This window comes from Lissotriton vulgaris, chromosome 1_1 (genome assembly GCF_964263255.1).
Source record: "Lissotriton vulgaris chromosome 1_1, aLisVul1.2, whole genome shotgun sequence".
Taxonomy (NCBI): Eukaryota; Metazoa; Chordata; class Amphibia; order Caudata; family Salamandridae; genus Lissotriton; species Lissotriton vulgaris.
This window is the reverse complement of record NC_141685.1, coordinates 784,069,610-784,088,106: the sequence shown is the minus strand read 5'-3', so window position 1 is coordinate 784,088,106 and position 18,497 is coordinate 784,069,610. Positions and strand designations below refer to the sequence as shown.

Below are 18,497 nucleotides of genomic sequence, written 5' to 3'. Positions count from 1 at the left end.
ACGAAGCCATACGGCCCAACAGAATTTTAATATATTGTCAAAACTGGCAGATACATCCGCGATTCCTCTCGCCCAAAGCATTTCAGACAGCCATTGTCCTTGATCACAGGTTTGTTTGCGGCATTCCGTTACTGCAGACCACAAGAGCTTTTCACCAATATCCGCCTTTTATTTCCCTCTAGTGTTTATTTTTATTTATTGCAGAGCAAGCTGGTATATGTAGCCTTTTTTTTTTTTTTTTAGAAAATTTGTTAAGCGCACAAATACCCGAGGGTGTCTCGGCGCTGAGTGTCCACTATGCTGTCCATGAAGTGATTACTGTTTAAAAAGCCAGGTTTTTATCTGTTTGCGAAAGGAAAGGAGAGAAGTGCAGTTTTTGATTTGTCTAGGAAGACTGTTCCAAAGTTTGGTGGCGGTCACTATAAAGGACCTGTCACCCCAGGAGACTTTCTTTGTTCTTGGGACCTGTACAAGACCGGCAGTAGATGAGCGGAGGGATCTGGCAGGGGTATAAGGGCAAAAAGCATCTTTTAAGAAAGCAGGTCCCAAGGAGTGAGTTGCTTTATAGGCAATGCAGAGTGCCTTAAATGTATTTCTTTTCTTTACTGGCAACCAGTGAAGTTGTTCAATAGTGCTGGAAATAGGGGTGAACTTGGGGGTCGCAGTGATCAGTCTGGCCGCAGCATTCTGCACCAATTGTAGTTTTTTTATGACTCCTTCCTGAGCATTGACTAAGACCGCGTTACAATAATCAATGCGAGATATGACTAATGCACTGACCAAAGTCCTGGCCATACTCATGGGGAGGTAAGGGAGGAGTTTTTTGATCATTCTCATAGTGTAGAATGAGGATGACACAACAGCATTAACATGGTGCATGAGTGTAAGTTTAGTGTCCAGTATGACCCCCAGATTTCTTGCTTTGGCCACTGGAGATGGGGGTGGTCCAAGAACATCAGGCCACCAAGTGGGTGACCAAGCTGGGGAGAGATTACCAAACACCATCACCTCCGTTTTATCGGAGTTAAGCTTCAGGCAATTTGTAGACATCCAGTCACTTATTGCTAGCATTCCTGAATTAAAATTAGAAGCCACTTCATCTCCATTTTTATTAATAGCCAAGACAATCTGGGTGTCATCGGCATAGGATGTCACTGCCAGGTGATGGGATTTGATGACCCTCGCCAAGTCCGACACATAGATGTTAAATAGTGTTGGACTTAGCGAGGATCCCTGGGGGACACCGCAAGGGAGAGTAAAAGGTGGTGAAGTGAAATTGCCAAAGGCGACGGATTGTACTCGATCAGCGAGAAAAGAGGAAATAAGATCCCTGGCACCATGTGTGATCCCCACCACTGAGACACGGTAGATCAAGATGGAGTGATCGACCGTGTCAAACGCGACGGACAGGCCCAACAAGATAAGCACTGCCGATCCTCCCCCATCGAGTGTCATCCTGATTTCATCTGTGGCTTTAATAAGCGCGGTTTCCGTCCCATGTCCCTTCCGAAATCCAAATTGCGAGTTATCCAAACAATTATTGTGATCTATGTACTCTGAAATTTGGATATTCATGATCTTTTCAACAATTTTGGCGGGGAGAGGGAGGCAGGCTATGGGTCTATAGTTAACAACTATAGAGGGATCTAAAGAACTCTTCTTAATGAGAGGTTTAATAGTCGCTTTCTTCCAGATGGACAGATGTTAGAGGAAAACATAGCATCAAATATTTCCGTAAGTTTGGGACCTTTACTGTGGTTTTCCATCCAGTGGGTATACAGTGCCCCAATCTGTGGGGTTCCTGCACGTGTGTTTTGGTCATCCTGAGACGGCCAGCCAAACACACATGGGCACTTAGAAAGTGCACATACCACTCCTTCTACTACCCCCTCCCATACCCTTAGCCTCACTCCTCACTGTACACGATGGCTGAGCCAGCTGCTTAAAAATAAAATGATAATCAATTATTATTTTATTTTTTAAGTGCTGCTTTTGGCAGTGGGGCGATGTTCCTTCGCCCTTGTGGAGGAGCCACCCCTGCATGTAAATTGTGCGCCAGAAATCCCACCTGTTGTCCATCCAGTGCTTTTCCAAGACACAAAAACTTCTCATCAACACATGTATACATTTACTGCTGTAGAGGAGAGTGCTTCTTGGCACCGGGAAAAATATTGGATCGGGGTTATTTCATGATCCCCTTCAGGGCAGACTCTAAAATTGGAACAAATGTGCCATTACATTGAAAGTACCTTTCTTAAACGGAACTAAGAGGGTGCACCATGCCTTACTGTAAACTCGTAGGTATGCTCTTCGTGTTCTGAGGTAAATGTATGCGAGCCACAAAAGGCCTTATGCGTATCTGCTGCACCTCTTGCTCAATCCGAGCTCTGAAGCATGCCAACAATATCCTCTGGCGTGTCCTTTCTTGCAGACACGCAGGGAGTTGAGGCGAGGTTACACACTCCCGCAGCAGCCCTCTGCGATGCAAAGGAACGAGGAAAGAACGGGACCACAACACATCAGCTTGGCCCCAGCAGCAGCCATCTGCGCCTGTGGGCTTGGCATCCGTCCTGGACGGAGATGATGAACAGCGGATCTGCTTGACTTAAATCACACCATTCACTGCTTTCCTTTGGATGCAAAAGCGCCGTCTGCAAAGAGTCCACTGCTACATCCACCGAGGAACATACTGAGCCTCGGAGGAGCACCCCTGGAACAGTAGGAGAAGCCACAGGTAAGGCCCATTTTATTTCGGATTTAGGGTTTTCTGTAGGATTGGCCTTAGGTTTCTAGCTTCACTCCTGGCTCAGCGTACCTTGGGAATTCTTTCTGCAAACTGGTTTTTAGTATTGTTGGTTCGATTTGAAGTGAGCACCAACTACATCTCCCAGAATGCATTGGTTTTCTAAATGAAAGTATAGCGCTAGCAACATGGTCCTCCCTAGTAGCACGGGGTCGACTTGTAACTCCAAGCACGGGCTAAAAATTCCTATTATATATAAATCATTCATTTATTTTACATATCAGAACAAATACATTTCGCGTGGGGAAATGGGGCAGTAAAAAGTGTATGAGGTACAGAGCCAGGACCCATTGCTATACTCCAATATGCTAAGAATCAGGACATTGATCCTTGCTTTACGTTAGCCAAGAGCCCGAGTCATCTGTGACACCCTTGGTTCGTGCTGTTGTTGAGCTTACAGCATTTTGGTTACCGTGATTCCAAGCTTACACAGCTCCCTGTAAATATAAAAATGCCAGTGCAGCATGCACAGGTCTCATGGACAAGAAGTCATTCCTGGTTGAGGGTCTTACTCATCACATGCGCCCACTTGGCGGCCATGGCTTTCAAGACCATAAAGCCGAAGGCTATCAAGGTAGTGTCCATGGCCTCTGAAAGAGAAAGAGAGGGGAGCAGTTCTAAGCGGTCTATTAACTGTCTCCATGCCAAGAGAGCTACTTTCAGCCACTTCTGAGTTGTTATCCAACAACATTAAGCATGTTGGGACCTGCAGGTTTATAATTCCAATGGGAAAAGTGATTTCATGAGCGGGCAGCCTTGCTGCTGACTGAAGGTGCCCATCATTTCAGGAGCCATTCGGAGACTAAGGGTATGGTGACCAGACAACTAAATGCCACTGGCTTTCAGTTCTCCCTCTCAGTACTGGAATTTTCTTTCATACATCTTTATTTTCATTGATGTTAGCTTACTTAGTTCAGTTGAAGTGACCTATGACCAGGACGCTCGCAATTCAATGAAGAGTTACAGGAAATCAGAGGGCTGGAAACTTAGCGGTCCAGTGAGGGAATCATCTGCTAGCCCTGTAAGTGGGGGAATAGTTTAAAAAAAGTGTTACATTGACTGGTTTTCTTGCGATCATTTCTGCTGCTGATGAGATTATTAAATGTCATCGTCTGACAAAAATATTGTTTTCCAAATACCGTTTACAAAAATATCACCATATGGAAGTTAATGATAGGTAATCTGCACCCAATGTGACAATGGTCTTGAAAATAACATTCTGGCCAAGATGTTTGTCAAAAGATAATTTTGTTATGGATACAACCAAGGGGAGTCCTCTTTTAAGCACTAGAGTAGCTCTGCGTTGTAACTTAGAAGATCTAAAAAGCTGTCAACACAGCCTTTTAATGCTGCATTTGCTCTCCATGTTCTTTTGAAATGAGTGCAGTATATACCGTGCTAAATAATGCATAATAATAATGTCATAGACGCCCATTCACCAAAATATGACGGGTAGTGGAAGTGACGTCACACACTTTAGATATCACAGGGCTGACCTCTTGTCCAGCCCCCATCCCTCAACTGCCTCCTATTCGCTGCTGAGCAAGAACTGCAAACTATGGTATCCCCAGAGCCCTGATTACCTTTTGTTCCTGCCACTGCCATCATGATCCCTCTTATCAGGAATGGGAAGGACATGACGAGTGGCACCAAAGAGTAAGACAGGAGCAACAGTGGCTACTCATAAGTACCCCTAATTGACCCCCATAAATAATATCCACGTTTCCATGTCACCCGGGGGATCCCTCCTAGTCCTAATATGCATATTTTGAAAAAAAGAAATTGGAAAACTGTGATTACTCTAATGAAAATGAGAATTGTGAATGAAGCATGCCTTTTATAGCTGTCAACTACCCACATTCCATGAAGGGCATATATACAGTCCGGGGACTTTTCAGCCAACATTACTTTAGCAGCGAGTCTATTAAAGGCAGCTCAAAAGGAAGTTTCTTTTTAAACTGGCGAAATGATCCCTTACGGCAAGTCGGCAACCTGTATCTGATATTTATAGCGTTCCGATTACGTTGTGAGAGGCTGGTATTACAAGGTGGCGCAAACAGTTCCCAAAGATGGAAAATAAAGGACATTTTAATATTGTATAATCATAAAAGAAGCTTGAAGGAAAATCAAATTGTTTGGAATGGGTACATGTTGATTATGTAGATAGAACATGTGCCAATAGGCACCTCAGTGCAACACAAACCCAGATGCGGAGATAGCATTATGGAACAATGCCCAAGATTGCATGCCAGTTGAAACATGCCTCAAAAGGACATAAACTTTGGTTAACCCGATGATAAACACATATTATAAAAAAGATTATAAAAAGGAGTGCCAAACACAATGTTTGCTCACAAAGATGCATAAGCCTTGGGGCCATGTGTTGTGGCCATGTGTTGTCATGTGCAGAAATGTGCTAAGCAAACCATTTTATTTGTAAAATGAGTACTTACATTTTTATGTATGAATGCAGAGATTATCAAAAAGACAGCATTTATTGGAAGGACAAAGCAAGCTTAAAAAACACAGAGATATGTTAATGGACAGAACTGCCGACTTTGGAATTGGGGAACCAGGTTCTAGTCCAGGTATCTGCTCAACATCCGGTGATTCTGGGCAAATCACTTATAACAGTTTGCCCTGTATAAAACTGCAAAAATGAAAAAAATATCGAAACATAGCCAGTTCAGTTCAAAAGCTTTTATTCGATTTGTACATACAAATCATACAAGCAGAAATACATAATTGAAATATTAAAAATCGCCATATAATCATTCCTAAAAAGAAAAGAAACATAGCCATTAATCTTCGATCACATCTGTCATATTACAAACTATAAATGCCCCTTTGCAATGCAACCTATTCCTATACTTACAATCCCCTCCACCCACCCACCAGATTTCGGTGCTCCGGTTTAGGCAGCTTGTATTTCATGGCTCCCATAGGACCCGAGGAGCTGAATGTCATCTGGGACAGCTTCAGCCAGTCCTGGCTTCGATACAGTAGAGCAGCCAGTGTGTTATTGGCCCTAGTGCAAGAAAGAAATACCTCCCATCCGGTTGCTGTTGTTATTATAAAATACAGCAATGTTTAGGGTTCAGTGGCCCTGGTACCACTGCACCTGCTGCACCAGTGAAAGCTATGCCCCTGCTTTTATCCTGCAGCTCTTTGTTGCTTTCTAAGACTTCTTCTTGATCCTCTTACACAGTAATTGTATAAGCCAGGACTGGATGAGAGTGTCCCACATGGCATAGGGTCACCGGGAAAAAATAGGCTCCCGTTCAGGCGTCACATTCACACTTTATTTGTTCACCTCTTACCTCAGGCCCTGGTCAAGAGGCAGTCATGACACCCAGTAACTAAGCAGATCATATCCTCTCTCAGAACTTAAACTTTAAATTGTACTTGTTTAGATCAAAGGCAGACCATGGCTGGAACTAAGATATTCCTGTCTTGCCCCTGCTGCCTGGTCTCTCTTTCCCCTGTACCCATTGCTGCAGACCCAGACACAGTACACAAGTGGTCTTCCAAGTGTGTGGCATGCTGACTAGGGGCGGCTCTGTACTTCGGTGGTGAGGTGATCAGTGGCGTAACACAAAATAATACCTCTCCGCAGAATGTGATGAGGGGCCCCTGAGTCTCCTGTATCTCTCAGATATTCCATTGACCTTAGGCTGAATGGGACCCCCTTGAAGTGTTGCCCCCCCTGCACCACATGGGCATGTGCTACATAGGGATGGCTCTCCGCTAAGGCGGAGAAGCATCGCCCCACTAATTAAAATACCCTGAAATGAAAAATAAAACAGTAATTAACATTATTACCATTTATTTTTCATTACTTCTGCAAAACCGCGTCTGACTCTTGAGACAAGTGTCAGGACGGGGCGGGGCTGCTGCTGACTGGCAGCAGCAAAGAAGGGTTAATAGGCTGGGCACTTTAAGTTTAAAGTGTGCATGTCTCTTTGACCGGCGGTTTTGGGATGGCCAGCCAGACATGTGCACTTTAAACCTCTCAACCCAGCTGTCTGACAGCTGGCTTGAGAGCCAGCACTGTCCTTCAGTGCCCAGTGGAGCGCTGAGAGCCCACTCCATCCAATCATGGCGCCTCTTTCATGCTGGTTAACAGCATGAGAGGAGCGCCAGGATTGGTTAGGGAAGTTGGCTGGGCCCTCGCTGGAGTAGAGAAGAGCACCGGGACCAGAACGAGGCTGGCGGTAATGGACTTATATTTCCTTTTTGTTTACATTTATTTTATGTATGTGTTTTTGCCCAGAATTGTCTACATGCATTACATTAACGTTACCAAGTTAAGCATTTTAAATTCAAAACGAAAATGCATGAATTTAGTTAATATACTCTACTTGGGAAACGGCCAGAACAACACTTTTTAACAACGAGTGGCCTTACAACAACTCATAAACAAACAACCAGTGGCATTAACAAGGACTCCGACCTTTAAACAGGAACAAAAATTTAATTCATTTAAAGATCATTTAGAATGAAAACTATTTTTTAATAAATAATCTTGAACAGAGAGACAGTTTTAATTTATCTTGTGAGGACAGTAGATGACACTGAAGGATTGTTTTCAAATTATGTTTTTATGCTGACGTGTAATATATTTAAATCGACCTCTGGCATTTTGCACTTTTTTATTCAGGTTCTATAACTCAGTGCTCAGAAATAAAGTAAGTTAATGTGGCCTGCTGCATCAAACCTCTATTGGAATATATTTTATCATTTTAAGAACAGACCACCCGGCACTTCCTCTTTCTCTATCTAATTCTAGCAGGTTCTTTTTTTCATTACTCCCTTTTCGCAGGTTTCCTTACTTTCTTTTCCTCAATTCTTCTCTTTTTTCTACCATTATTTCTGCAGCTCTAGGAACGCATTCTCTACGAGTATTTTCATGTTCGATGACAACATCCTAAAACAGCGTGCCCAGTTCGTAAAGTGAAAATAGATTTTCTGTAATCAAACGTCAATACCAGCAACATTCTTCTTTAAGTCTGGAGGTTAACAGTTAGTAGCATTGTAGAAAATGTCATTAAAATCTGAGGTAAGCGTCTACGTGTAAACATAAGAATTGTTAAAAAAGAAAAACACTTTAAGAGTGGCATTTTTGAAAGATAGCAGGTTTTCATTTCCACCAGTTTAAAAATATGATTTACTGAAAGTGACCGTTGGACTGTAGCATGGCAGGATAGTGAACTGGGCCACCTGTCAGTCAAGCCACATATTTTGTTTTGTAGGTTTATATAGCATGGTAGATTCGGTTTGTATGTTAATAGAATTTTTTTCGCGGTTCAATAAGTCGTGGTTCAATACTTCGTGGTAAGGATTTGGTCGTTGATTAGCATTCGTGGTTTAGGAATTCGTGATTTAGGAATTCGTGATTTCAGAGGTAGTTGTTTAATCATACAACCCCTCACTCATGCTCACAAAGCTCTCCACAACACCGGACCAGCGTACCTCAACAAATGACTCACCTTCTTCACCCCGAACCACCATCTTGCCTACCATATGTGCACCTCAGACACGTTTCCTCCCAAGAATTCCCCTTCAGACACTTAAAACACCCAAAAGGGAATCAGTGCAAACACTGCCCTAAATAAACTCTTCTCAAAATCAGAGTCTGGCCAGGTGAAACCTTGCAAAGTTCCCTGACTCCCCCTGTTGCATAGTTTCACTTTGCCATCCTCACTCCCTGGAGCCTGTTGTTCTACCCAAAATGGATGGGACACTGGACTTCATTCAGTGAATGATGTTATTTTGCCCTCATGTTGGTATGCTGGAGCCCTGATTGGCATTGTGGAAACACAATAGCCGTCACTGGGTAGCTGCATCCTCTCCTTTCCCAGCTGCTGGAACCCCTACCCTGCTAGTGAAGATAAGTGTAACTGTAAGTGCATTTATATAGCACTTACTACCCCTGACGAGGCGTCAAAGAGGTTTTTCGGTGAGTAGCACGCTACTCCGGAACCAGAAAAGTATTATTGGTGAATTAGTACAGGGAGATATGAAATTAATTTGAGCGCTGCACATGTGAGTTTGTTATTTGGATTGAAAAGAATAGTGGAGGGATAGATGAGGGAAGAGATTGCATTTATATAGCTCTTGCTACCCTTGATGAGGTGTTAAATCGCTTTTCGATGGGTAGCACGCTACTCCAGAACCCAAAGAGGATTAGTGGGGAAAATGTATGGGGACACATGAAATTAATTTGAGCGATGGACATGTTTAGTCTGTTAGTTGGATTGAAAGGGATAGTGGAGGGATGGAACAGGGAAGGCCTAAAAAGTGTTATTTTTGGTTGTTTTTTTGGAGATCATAGCAGTAGGAGGAGGGTTGGGATGTGTAAATGGAAGTGGAGGGGGAAGAGTCAGAAGGAAGGGTTTAATGTGATTCAATAAAAAGTTGTTTGTAACAATAAACCCATACTCACACTTATTACTGCGATGAATCCATGTTATTACTACAGTGCAACTGACACAAGAAAACAATGTTAAATGTATCAAATGCTCCCTGCTACAACTACATCTAAATAAAGCACAGGGTCTATGGACTTACAATGAATATATGCATGGTTTAACCTCATGTGCTCTAGTTATGATGAAATATTGTTTTTCTTATTACTACTGGGTATGAAACCAGGGCACAATATACAACATAGACGATCTACTGAGTGCAATTTGCTAACACTATTATTATTTAGTGGGGGGCGGGGGGGGGGGGTATCATGGCCTCTAGAGGCTTCACCTCTCGTGAGTCATGGCCCTGTCACACATTAAACATAAATAATAAATAACATTTTACATTCTGAACATCTTCATTTATACAGAGTGCCTGTGTAACTCCCTCACCCTGAATCTATTCCAGGTAACCTCTTTCCTAACTCCTCTAAGTGCAGAGTGCTGTGAAGTGTTTTAGTTTGGGCAGTTTGAGTACAACTGCTGTAGTCGGTGGTGGTCCAGAGTCCATTGTGTATTGTATGCTTCGGAAGCCATCATTGTGCTTGGTGACGCTGTCCGCTGTAAGCTAGGCGCTAGACAGCATTTTCATAGTGGCATTGAGTATCCCTGGTTGACCGGTGGTGTGGCCACCTAAGTCATGCTTCGTGCATCCTTCCACAAAGGTGATGAGCAACACCTTAGTTTTGCATTCACCCCATTCTGCAGAAAGTGACAGGTTTCGGATCCATTGCTGATAGCTATGCTTGTGGTCTCCTCTTGCAGATAAGATCTAGAATGATTAAGAACATAGTATGTGTTACATTTTAGGAACTGGATAGTCAGCCCTTCCCTTAAGATTTTGGTTTGTTTCCCTCAAAAGACCTCAATATTTTTTAAATGCACTGATTTCATCTTCGTGGGTTGTGCTTCTTCATTTGTCACATCTATGGATCATACTGATAGACCTGCAGGTTATTTCAAATGTGCTGATCACTTATTCTCCACAAGACAGTCTTTCCATCCTAAAAGTCTTTGAACTGTTCTTGGGTTCTATTTGTTATAATCGGGTGTACATTTTCTGAACAACAGTTCATTTGTAAGGGCTGAGGGCTTCCATTTTATTTTGGGGTGTCTACGCCAGGTTGTAATGTTAGCATGGGATAAATTCCAATAAAATAAAACTAAGTGTGAAGCATTTACATAGTCAGTGTTTAGCTTGAAAATCTGGGGCCCGATTCACAAAAGTAATCTGAGAAAAAACCTAACATTATGACTTTCGGTATTCACAAAAGGCATTTAGGAGTAGTAAAGTTAGGATTCCTATCTTTACTACTACGAAACTGAGACAATATCCTAACTTAAGGACTTTTGGTGTTCACAAAAGGCATTTAGGAGTAGTAAAGTTAGGATTCCTAACTGTACGACACCCAAATACATTTTGAGAATACCAAAAGCTGTAAAGTTAGGATTTTGTCTCAGATTACTTTTGTGAATTGGCCTCCTGGTATGGATCTGTCTCTCAAGAACCAACATTGGACACCTAGGCCATGTGTTAGCCAGGATTTTGTTATCAGAAATACTGTCTGACATACATATAGTGCTCCTCATATTTTTTACAAAAATTCTGTCCGATTGGGTGTAGATTTACTATTATCAGTCAAAAGGTATTCTGGCAAGAATAGTCTGGTACCATACCCTAAACAAGCATTTGCAATGCAATAGGTCTCGTATTTGCAAGAGTTTAAGATATTTGCATTGTAAATGACAATGCCTTTTATTTATGTGTTTTGATAATTAACATGTAAATAAAAAGCATTATCATGTACTGTGCAAATAGCTCAAAATCGTGTAAATGCGAGAACTTTTCAAAGGAGCAGGAGTCATTGTCCCTGGCTGCTTAGAAACTGAAAGCGCGCATGGCACGCTGAATGTTGCAGAAAACATGTTGTGTCTGCAGTAGGAGAAACTATTTTAAACAAGCATTTGAAATGCAGTAAGTCTCGCGTTTGTTGGAATTGGAGCTATTGGCATTGTAAAAGGCAATGCTTTTTACTATATGCGCACAGAGAACTTGTTTGAAACTTCATTTGATGCTGTTAATATAAAATAAATACTTCAAAATCGATGAATGGGTCCAGTTTTCTTTATCTTTAATGATTTGCTCTGTTTATGATTGATTGTGCAATAATGCTGACATAATTGGTGTTCCACTCTGAACCTCTGCTCTTTATATGCCAACGGTAGGAAGAGCATGGTCTTGTCCAGATGTGGCTTAAAACTTGGAATCTGCATGCACAGGCCTGGGATGAACCTTGAGACCTGGTGGGCTGGTGCAGAGGGGTGCTGTGGGAGGTTGCGGCCCCAATCGGAGCATTGTAGTTGCGGCAAAGCCTCTCGAGGTGGACACGAACTGCGGCTTGTGCAGTGTTGCTGGCGTTCACAGGTGTGTGGTGCACAAGAGACTAAGCAGACCCACATGAGTAATGACAGTGGACCTGACTGTTTGATCTGGTGTTGGAAAGAATAATGTTACACTGCAGGCAATAAAGCCGTGACAGTGGTAACACGTCAGCCTCTAAGTATTGTATACTGAGCTCTGGGAGAGGAATTGGCCTAACTGCTAGGGCGGTCGACCTCGAATCTGGGGAACTGGGCTCGAGTCTCTCCAATGACGCTGAACATCCTGTGATTCTGGGCAAATCACTTAATCTCCCTCTGTCTAACAAAAAAATGAATTTGTCCTCATGTAATGCAACTGGTGCTATGTAAAGCGCTCTGATACCCGATTCGGGTCAAGTTCGCGCTATATAAAACTCTGTAAAAAAAAATGGAAACAAATGCACTGGCGCCTAAAGTGTGACTGTGCACCTACAACAAGAAAGGGGGTATTCGCCTCTTTACTATCTTTCAAAAAGATATCACAGCGCCACTGTGAAGGCCTACTACATGAGGTGCCCGGTGACGCAGGAGGCGCTATACTGAGTCCATAAGATAGTGAGTACAGGTTCTCCTGTTCGACACTAGAGGGTCCATCTATTACTAAGTGTGCAGAGCCACTCCAAATACAAAAAATAGATCCATTAAACCAGAATCAACAAGGACGGGCAAAATTGAAGCATTTATCAAAATGACTCCCCTGGACTAATTTGACATAACCAACATCTTGTCTACATTTATTGAAGAGTAAGTACACAATCATCAGCACCCAGACCAAGCTGGGAGCAGCTCCAAGGCCGATAGTGAATTACAGGGTCCTCCCGTGACATGACATTTGGCACAAGAAACAGTACCCAGGATTCCCTGTATCTCTATTCCCATCTCTCACACTGTATGTGTAAGATGCCTGCAAAGATTTCCCCAGGGTCAAAAAGCAGCTTCAGTTTGTGATCATTCCCTACGCCATGGTATGTCCTACATGATTAAAAGAAAGAATGGACCATAAATACACATTTGCACTTTGAATCTGTTGCCTCATTACAGAGTCTGCATGAAGATATGGACGACAACAACAACTGACTTGAAAGTTCCTTTGACATGCAGTGATTATAATAATGCCAGACTTTTTCTACGTATTTACTAATTTACCATTCATAGGCGCTTGACATCTAGACTAGCTTATGTGTGACTTATTTGGTGACAAGCCAGGAGTCTTGTCATTAAATACTAATGTTATAGCACCAGGGTCCATGTACTGGCTTTTCTGTCCTCTCAGGGCCACTCTAAAAGCCAAGTTCCTGATTCCGATTTCTTAGCATCCAGCTAAGGGCTCTTATGCCTAAATAGCCACACAGCAACTGTGCGTTTGTGTATTGTAAGATATCCAGACATGTTGAGGAATGCGATGGAGGTAGGTCTATCGAAATAACATACATGTGGTCACCACAGTCGGTGGGGTAGAGTACGTCACTCATAGTCCCACTTCCATTCCTTACTGTAGAATTATTTGTTTATGCCACAAGTAATTTTTTGCGCTGGGAGAGGAAAACGTTGCTTCAAATATGGAAAGGCAATGTGGGAGGTGGATGTGTTTATCAAGGCAGGTCACTATTTTACATTGGTGCGTTGTTAAGAAATGGCGCAGAATGCAGTTCTTTTAAAGTACCACTTCAAGTGCTTTTAATGTAATAAGTGAGTGGGGAAACCAAGAGAGAGTTGACTGGCAGGCAGCCACGACATGTGGTCGTCAGAGCATGGAAATAAACGAATAATAAAATATATTTCTGGAAAATAAGAATGGACACGCTGGGATGAGAGCCAGATGAAGTTTGTTTTTAGGTCATGCCTACGTAGTGCGCATGCGCTGCATAGGCAAAAAGACCCAAACACGTGCACGTGTTTCATTGCCTTCAATGGCAACGCGTGCACGAGGCGATTTACTTGCGGGAGCGAGCACCACCATATGGTAGCAATTATCGCTCCCGCAAGTAAATCACGCTGATCCCCTCCTCTCCCTGCTTCTAGGGCGAGCACTTAACTTTAAGCGCGAGGCCGCGTGCCGCCAATGCTTGTTTCAGCTTGTGCGTGGAATTTGACGTTCAGAGTAAAACTAATAGTAGCTGGGGACATTTAAATGTGGGTGCTGAATCGTTTGTGTTGTGTTACACATTGTTTATAGCACAAAGTTGAGAACTAAAAACGCCTCTGGGCGCTGTCTACAAGAGCACGCGGGAGGCTCGAATGGGCAAGCGTGGGTCGTTCTCTGGAACAGTGCTGACGCTGGAGCCAAGGAGGAGTGTTCGCAGTTCACCCGTACCGCAGTGTGAGTTTGTTACGCTGCACCCATGGCAACGCCTGCGACAACACAACGAGGTGCCCTCCTGCTGGGCCACGTACTCGCTCTCCCTAAACAAGCAGGAGTGCGAGCAGTCCAGGAAACGCCTTCTGCACCAGGCTTCTGGGCCCCTCTAGGGTTAAAGGGACCACCTGTTTTATAATAATGATTATTGCCGCTGTACATAATTCAGAGTGGAATTATAAAAGAAGTAAATAAGCGCTGGCACACAAACTTATGTTTATATATATATATATATATATATACACACACACACACACGTCTTTTATATCAAGCCAATTTATAAATAGGTGCTTTGCACTTGGACATGGATCCACGGGTTTCGGTTTTCCTGTTCACCACACACACTTTTCTAAAAGGCAGCTGCCAGCGCTATGAGGCCGTCGAAATGGCCGACAGTGCGCTACACAAACGTCAGAAACATAACATAAATGACTAACCTTCACGGCTGCTTTTCTAGCGCTATTGATAATTAATTTTGTCATCAGAAATATATTCAATGAATGTCGTTCTCAGAGCGGGCTACACCTGTATTTTACATCTTTTTTTCTAACAATGTATTCTGTTTTGAGGTGTTTTTTTTGTGGCTTTCTCTCGATAGCCCAAACTAAATCCGGACACATAAATACATGATTAATTCAGAAGCAATTTTAGTCACAATGGAATAATAACATGGCGATCTCGAGGAGCACAGGGTGCCTGAATTACACTGGAAAATACTGAGTTTCGTTTGATTTTTGCCACCCCGGTGCCCCAGAGACAGTGAACCCGATGAGTTAAAAAAGTTTCTCGTGAGTAGATCAAGGTGTGAAACTTGAATCATGGACAACGGAGCCTTTCAAAAAGGACACCATTTTTATGAAAATAAAGGGATTTATTTTAAGTGCATCCCTGTGGAAATGTTTATCCAAACACCATCATCATTAAAAGGGCAATACATGGGATTTAAAAAAAATACACACCCCGTCAATTACAGTCCGTCAATTATTCTTGCGATGTGTCAGTGAGGAATTAAATACACTTTACTCTTTACAGGGTAAAAACCAATCTAGCGCTTTGCAGCCCCACACACACCCACCACACACACACAGATCGCTCTCCACCCCGTACCCTTCAAAAAAGCATTAGAAAAACAATAGCTGACTCTGCCCTCACCTATGTACACAATGATGTGGAGGTATAGTGACTTCCTATTTTATACTGCACCCTTGAGGCGGAAGCCGGGGGTACACTGCACTCTCTTGCACACTGCTTTCAGAAAACGCCGATTTGACCTGTTATTGATTAAGAATAACAATCTTTTAAAATTCTGTATATATTTTAACAGCGAGTTTTTATCTGTAGCCCCCACCTAGGAGCGAGATTCACATCGCTAAGGTCGTCTCTACTGCATGACACAGCGCCGCTGTCGCTAAGCGCTGGTCACTTCCCCTAGCAACTTGAGCCGCCATCTTGGGCTGGGGAAGGCTCGCGCTGCAGATCTCCGTCCCTCCCGGGATACTTAAGGGCTTTCCATCCCGCCTTCGTGATATTTGTTAACTGCACCCTTGAGGCGGAAGCCGGGGGTACACTGCGCTCTCTTGCGCGCTGCTTTCAGAAAACGCCAATTTGACCTGTTATTGATTAAGAAGACTCTCCTGGCCTCCTTCTTGGCAGAAAGGACCCAGGTGGTTACCATAGGATCCTTCCAGTCTTCCACCCTATCACTGCCATGTGGAGTACCCCAAGGCTCATTCCTGAGTCCGACACTTTTTAATATATACGTGTCGGACCTTGCCAATACCATTCGAACCCATGGGATGAGCCTCACATCCTACGCTGACGATACCCAGCTGGTCCTTGCCATCAGGAATGACGGCCAAAAAATCGCTTACGAATTCAATCTGGGCATGCAAACTATAGGGAACTGGATGGCCTCCTATTGCCTGAAATTGAATTCTGATAAGTCCGAAGTAGTTATCTTCGGAAACTTGACCCCGGAATGGTCCGCCCGCAGGTGGCCGCTGTCATTAGGTCCCCCCCCCCACACCTGTAAGCAGGGTGAGGAATCTGGGAGTCATGTTTGATGACCGTCTTACTTTCCTCCCGCATGCCAATCAGATCACCTCCTCTGCTTTTTATAAGTTACGACTTATAAAAAAAATTCTCCCCTTCCTTCCGGCTTCAGCAGGCAAAACCCTGATTACGTCCCTGGTATTGTCCACCTTGGACTATTGCAATGCTCTATTCCTGGACACACAAGAAAGAGCTCTCAAAAAAATGCAAGCTATCCAAAATGCAGCTGCTAGGCTTTTGGGAGGTGTCCCCAAATTTCACTCAGTGTCAGGAACCATGAGAGAACTCCATTGGCTTTCTATCAGGAATAGAATAAAATTCAAAACCCTTTGTATTGTTTATAAAGCCTTGCATAACCAGGGACCAGCCTTCCTTATTCAAAATCTTATTCCCTACCGTCCCCTCAGATCCTTGCGATCTTCCAACTCACATGAGTTAGTGGTACCTCGTACCAAACTGGTGTCATGGGGTGACAGAAGATTCCTCGTGTCAGCACCCAAACTCTGGAATACTCTGCCACTAGCCATTAAAACCAGCCCATCTCTCTGGTCTTTTCGAAAGCAACTCAAAACCTGGCTTTTTAATCAGTGATCCCCCTCCCCTTTTTGGCTGAACATAGCAGATATCTTAGCGCCGAGATGCCCAAGGGCCTTCGTTCGCGCTCTATAAGTGCTGTAAATAAATAAATAAATAAATAAATAAATAAATATGATCGAAATTTCAAGATACAAGTACACAATACAACACTGCTTATTGTGTGAGTGATCGTTTTAAATATACATATATAAGTACATTTAGTACATTACACACAACTGGTTTATGATTTAACTTTGTAGTTTTTAATTCGACTAACACCTGTTAATTCCACTAACACGTTTATTAGGCATCCACCTGAAATGAACATGGTCGAGTATATTTATATAGCGCTTACTCATACCCCTGCGAAGCAACAAGCACTTTCTGGGTACCCCGACTGCATTATTCACAAGACACAAAACGCCCGCCTGCCCATCACTGGGCTATTCTCATCGGGGTTCTGGCAGCAGGAAGCGTGTGCCTGGGTGAGGTGCACAGCTTCTCCTGAGGAGGGGGCTGCAGGTAGATCCCTGCAGTCGCTCTGACCCGGGGTACTGTCACAGCGAAGACTGTGACTGGTCTGAGCACAAGTGTAATAGTCCGCAGTCTAGTGTTTCACCACACGCACCCCTACATCCGCAGGCCAGGCGTGGCCTGCAGGGAGTAAATACAATGAGGACAACTGCTCGGGGTCCTTCACTTCTGACATTATATCCAACGTGTGGGCTCCGTTACTGTCCCCGCTGCACACGCTTGTCCCTGCGCAAGCTCACCCCGCGGCCTACTGTGGCCCAAGAAGTGCAGTCACCACACTGGCGACGAGCGGAGGGGGCCCAACCTTCGCCCGTGCACCGCAAAACCACAACGTGCACCCATTTTCTACACGCGGCTGCCCACGTTAAAAACCCGGCTGTCCTCTCCCGTCTAGCACCGCCGTGGACCCGCGGTGATCCTGTGGTGCTACTGCTACAGCTTCTGGTCGGGCTGGCAGTTGCCTCTAGAGGGTGCGTGGAGTTCTGGTACCGTCACGCCTCGTGTGCACGACGCCCTGAAGGCCTGCAGTTCGGCCTTGTGTCTCACGTGCCTCCCTTGTGAAGGGGGAGAGAGAGCTGCCTCACCTGGCATGCCTAAGCCCTAGTAATACACAGCCTGCCTGCCCTCAGTGTGCTGCTGCACCAAGATTCATCGTCCTGGGTGCCACTCCCTCAGCCCTGTCCCATAACTGAGGAGTGCCTGTGCACCGGCCTCCCTGAGCTGCTGGGAAGAGAAGAGGAAAATAAATAAAACAAGCACTGGCAAAAGAAAGGGGATAAGAGGAGAGGTGACCCTGAGAAACACCCCGTGAGAAGCACGACGCCAAGGAAAGAAGCCCGTCCAGCACACACAGTAAGGAGTGGGGAAAGGAGGAGAAGACCCACTCGCGACGGGGTGGCCCAAGGGCACAGAAAAGCGCCGCCGCAACGCCATAGACGACGCACAGCACAGGGCTTATCCTCGAAGACTGTCCCGCTAGTCCTGACGCGCCCCAGCCAAGCAACATGGGAGATGACGACGCCGCAGCCGCGCCCATCCGCATCCCATTCCAGCACGCGGCGTCAGGGGTCCTACCCCCGTTCAGCAAATTGGAAGACCCAGCGACTGCCTCTCCCAGATGGAGGATATGGATAGAACGCCTAGACAAATACTTTGTCGCCACCCGGGAAATGGACAAGGCAGTTAAAAGGTCCCTGCTACTCCACTATGCCGGAGACGAGATATTCAAATTGTTCAAGCATCTACCTAACACCGGGGCGACAGATGACTACGATGCAGCCGTGAC

General features: G+C 44.4%; 1 protein-coding gene across 1 annotated transcript in view; it reads left to right on the top strand.

Annotated features, from left to right (window-relative positions):
• The first annotated feature begins 2,500 nt into the window (after window positions 1–2,500).
• LOC147747823 (dimethylaniline monooxygenase [N-oxide-forming] 2-like) overlaps window positions 2,501–18,497 on the top strand; it is a 396,650-nt gene continuing 380,653 nt past the window's right edge. The window contains exon 1 of the mRNA XM_086956258.1: window positions 2,501–2,734. The gene's annotated coding sequence lies outside the window, so the exon portion shown is untranslated. The remainder of the gene's footprint in view (window positions 2,735–18,497) is intronic.